The sequence below is a fragment of the Coenobita brevimanus genome, chromosome 19 (genome assembly GCF_032717465.1).
Source record: "Coenobita brevimanus isolate Jiangsu-jjx chromosome 19, ASM3271746v2, whole genome shotgun sequence".
In the NCBI taxonomy this organism is placed as follows: Eukaryota; Metazoa; Arthropoda; class Malacostraca; order Decapoda; family Coenobitidae; genus Coenobita; species Coenobita brevimanus.
Window position 1 is genome coordinate 16,213,805 of NC_136972.1, and position 4,656 is coordinate 16,218,460.

General features: G+C 54.4%; 1 pseudogene; it reads right to left on the reverse strand.

Annotated features, from left to right (window-relative positions):
• Positions 1-316: 316 nt before the first annotated feature.
• Positions 317-3,869, reverse strand: LOC145391700 (uncharacterized; annotated as a pseudogene).
• Positions 3,870-4,656: the final 787 nt, after the last annotated feature.

The window sequence follows — 4,656 nt, forward strand, 5'->3', positions numbered from 1 at the left end:
TGTTCAAGTACTGAAGGAGGGCGACTGACAACTTGTCTGCATCGAGGGTGCCAGCAGGGCTGACGTTCATGCGCAACAGCCTCTTGGCTGACTTAACTGCTGCCTCCGCCCGGCCATTTGACTGGGGGTAGTGGGCTGATGAGATGCGCATCTTGACCCCTCAGCACCTGAAGAAGTCGCACATCTCCTCGCTGACTAGGTTGGTCCCACCATCTGTGGAAATTTCCTCTGGTGCCCCCCAGTGGGCGAAGAAGTGGCGGAGATGTGACATGAGCTTGCTGGAGGAGGTGCCGCTGGGGAGGTGGCAAACTTCCAATCACCCTGTAAGCCTGTCAGCATAGACTAGGTAGTGCTGGCCCTCTCGCTGACACAGGTCAACCACAGTGCACTGGAATGGGTACTCTGGTGCAGGGGTGATAATGAGGGGCTCAGCGGCCTGGGAAGGGGCGTGGGCATTGCAGGCTGAGCATGCATCCCTCAGCTGCTGGAGGTCTCCTTCCATGCCAGGCCAGTAGACTGTCTGACGAGCCCTGCGTAGCATCGAGTCAAGCCCTTGGTGGCCTGAGTGGAGGTGGGCGGCTACAAGCTGACGGAGAAGCTCGGGGATCGCCAGCCGGACGGATCCTTGATCGAACGTGTATGTCACCAGCCCTTGTGACACTGACAGCCTGTCCCTGACCCTGTAGAACTGGTGAAGACAGGCAACCTCTTGCAACCTCTGTGGGTGCCAGTCTCCCGCCATGACCTTAGCCACTAACAGCTGGTACACTGGGTCATCAGTGGCAGCTCATGTGACCGACGCTTCATCTAGAGTGATGCAGTCGTCATCGGCGAGGGTGTCCACGGTAGCTGCTGCAGTAGCCACCTCCAGGTCCATGGTCAGAGCTTTGTCTGCGCTGTCAGGTTTGGTGCGCAGGGCGAGGTAGCGAGACAGAAAATCTGCTGCACAGTTGCACTTCCCAGGGAGGTACCTGACTGTAAACCTGAACTGTAATGTCTTCTCTTTTAGGGTGAACAGCCTAGGGTTCACGATACCCTTTAACGCCCTATCCCCTAGAAGCTTCACCAGGGGGTGGTGGTCAGTGACAAGCACCAAGTTAGGACATCCCAGCAGTAAGAGTTGCGCCTTCCACAGGCACCACACCACCGCTAAGGCCTCACCCTCCACTGGGGCATAGCCTGACTCTGCTGCTGACAGGCGGCAGCTGCCGCAGAGCCCGAGGCGCCACCCGCTCTTGCAACAGAAGGGGGCCTCCGCCGACACACACTCACAGTACTGTTGAAGAATCACGAACCCGATGCCTTCCTTGCTGTACTCCGTTATGGCGACCATGGGTCTGGCCTTGTCGTAAAATGCTAACCCATCCTTGGCAAGCTGACAGATCGTCTCCTTAGCTTGCTGGACCTTCCTCTGTAGGAGCTCGTCCCAGAAGATCCTTTTGCCCTGGGGTTTCTTCAACAGATCATGGAAGGGTTCCATGTTGGGTGCTGTGGCCAAGAATGGTGCCAGCTGATTAACAAGCCCAAACCAGGAACGGATGTCAGTCAGGGATGGGTGTGCTGGCATACCAAAGTCTTGAACCATAGACAGATGCTCGTCTGTGGGCTTGTAGGTGTTCCACCCTACGTGGAACCCCAAAAACTCAAATTCCCGACGGCAGAACCTAAACTTCTCCGGTTTCAGTGTGACACCCTTCCTGGCACACACCTTCAGAAACTCGTAGATGTGCCAGAACGCCCTCTCCATGCTGTCGTCATATAGCAGGGTGTCGTCCACACACTTTAACTTCCGTTGAATTCCACCAGAGCGTCATCGAACCTTTTAGAGTATGCGTCAGGAACCGCGCAGTGGCCCATTGGGGTCCTCCGGTACCTATAGCGCCCCCAGGGTGTAATAAAGATGGTGAGCTTGCGGCTGGCTTCTTCCAATTCCACCTGATGGAAACCCCAGTGGGCGTCAGCGACCGTCTTAAAGGACTGGCACGGGATTCCCGACACCATGTCAAAGGATGTGGGGGTGTGGTGTGTCTCCCGGAGGGAAGCAGCATTCAGCTTCTGATAATCCACAGTGAGCTGTGGCTGGCCAGACTTCTTGGCCACCACGACCATCCTTGCACACCACACAGTAGCTTCCCCAGGAGGGACTGGCTCTATAACCCCCATACGCACATCTTCATCCAGCTGCCTCTTTACCTCCACCTCCCAGTGGCGAGGCACAGGAGCAGGGGTGTGGCATGCGAAGGGAATGGCATCAAGAAGTAGGTGGATGCAGTGCGGCTCACCTGCCATGACAGGAAGTGGCCGCCGGTCTGTGTTGAATGTAGATGACGAGAAATGGCGGAGAAGCCATTCCTTCAGGTGCTGGTCATTCTCCTCCAATGGTGGCAGGGGCATGGTGTTAGGTCTCCTTGGCAGTGCCCCCACCGGGTCAGGCTGGTAAGCGGGTGGCACCTGGGAGGCACCTGCCACTATCTGAGTGTGCAGTGGGAAGCCCTGGGGCACCAGTCCAAGGTCAATGCACGTGGACAACGATATGAATAGGAGTCTTGTTGAATCGACAGAACACACTTCCTGGGTGGACGATAGGCCCCTGTGGGAGATCGTGCACACAGCAGAGCCCAGCAGGCGTAGGGGCATGTTGGTGACATCCCTCAGGCCAGCCTGACGCTGTAGTTGTGCAGGCCATAAAGAGAGAGAGCCAAGGAGCCCTCTGCCAGCAACACACACCTGGGCCCCAGTATCGGCCACGGCCATCACTGTACACGTCGTTCCCCCACTATCGCATGAGACTGAGACACTAAGCATGGGGTGCGGTTGTGAGGTTGTACCGGCCACTAGCACTGCCCCTGAGGTCTGGGTTACGGCCGCTACAGGCTCAGAACCAGCAGCCACATCTTTTCTTTCACTTCTACACACTTTCTTAAAATGTCTCTGTTTTCCACGATTATGACACATAACTGACTTGGCAGGGCAGTGAGACTTCCTTGGGGGTGGCAGCCGCAACAGTTACCACAGGTTTTTCCCACAGGGATGGGGGAACGGTGGGAAGCAGCCGCCAAGGCCTCCTGGGATACGTCTGGCACCGGTGTGTCGGGCTTGGCCGCTGCAACTTCCCGCCCGAAACTCCCGCCAAACTCGGCGTCCCTCGTGGCGGACTCAAATGCAACACAAAACTTACGCAACTCCTCCACACTGCTAAATGAGTCACATAACTGGAGCACCTCTCACTTCAAGACGGAATTATATAACCCACTCATTAATCTGCGCAATAGCATATACTCAAACAGGTCACACTGGCACTGTGGGCACTGAAACTTGCAGTCGGTGGCACTTTGAGAACACTGTAGGAAGAACTCACTTACTGACTCCCCGGCTGCTTGGCGTTTACTGAAAAACTTACACCAGTTCACTGCTCGATTGATTCCCTGTAGCACTAAATTTTCAATAGAATCCAGGGCTGTGGCTGTCGACAGGGCTTGCCACTGAGACATGTTGAACTTGGCATCCAGGGCGCATTGTAGGCCCGGTGTGCACCATAGGCGAATGTGCAGCACGGCCTCCGAGGCAGCCCACCTGTTCAACTGGATCCAGCACTCAACAGAGCGTCTCCAAGAGCGAAATGCAGTAGATGACATTTCAGCCTCGCACTTCTCTGGCATAGCAGCAGCAGGGACTCTCGAGGATGGCCTCCGACGGGCGAGGTCCCCCTGCAGGGAGGCGATGGCGCTCTGCTGGGCCGCCAACATCTGCTGCACCTGCTGGGCCTGCTGCACAAGGGCATGTCGACGGGGAGTGGCCCTGGGTGTTGCACCAGGTGTGCGGGCAGCCCTGGATGTAGCAGCAATACCGAGGCGGGGCCGGGAAGCCATCCTACTCACTGCACCAGGTGGGATGCTAGAGAGAGGCCGTTGACAATATGCTGTTTATTCCCCAACTGATCCCAGATACACAGGACGCCGCAGCGGCGGCGGGCACTGCCCAACATATTGTACAGTGTGCTAGAAAAGTTTTGCAGTAGAGTTCCCTGTACAAAAATCTTTTTTTTTTTTTTTTATGGTTTTCAGCTTTTGGCTATTTTCTCGAAAACTACAAATCGTATTATATTTTTCATTAGAAAGCTGATGAGATTCTCTATCAAAACTTCTAATAACATTTTTCTGTACGATGGATAGCATTCGAATGGTGATGTCCGGAAGTGAGATTGACGTTGCAAATTCAGGGCCGGCTAATGAAGTTTTATTCGTGTTTTTTTTGCTTATCATCTAGAACAAACATTGACAAATAAGATGATATAGGTTTCATGGAGTATATTGAGGTTTGGGTGGCGAAAATAAGACGAGAATATGTTTTCAGCAGCGCACGGGCGGGCTAGGTGGGCGGCCAGTTGGGTAAAATCGTGTGCCGTGAAACTTACTGAAACTTATGCATGCACAAGAGGGTTAATTGTTTTGTTTGGCCTAATGCAAATTTTAGTGGATGATGGCCTTTAAGCACCATTAAACAACAACAACAACTGAGTTAATACTATCGGTGCTAATTCCTTTCTGGGCTCTCCCCTACCCCTCTCTCCATCCCCCTCACTACTCTTTTCCTTCCCTACTGCTGTCCTACCCCCCACCTAGTTACCCTCCCCCTTCCTGTATCCCTACCATCTCC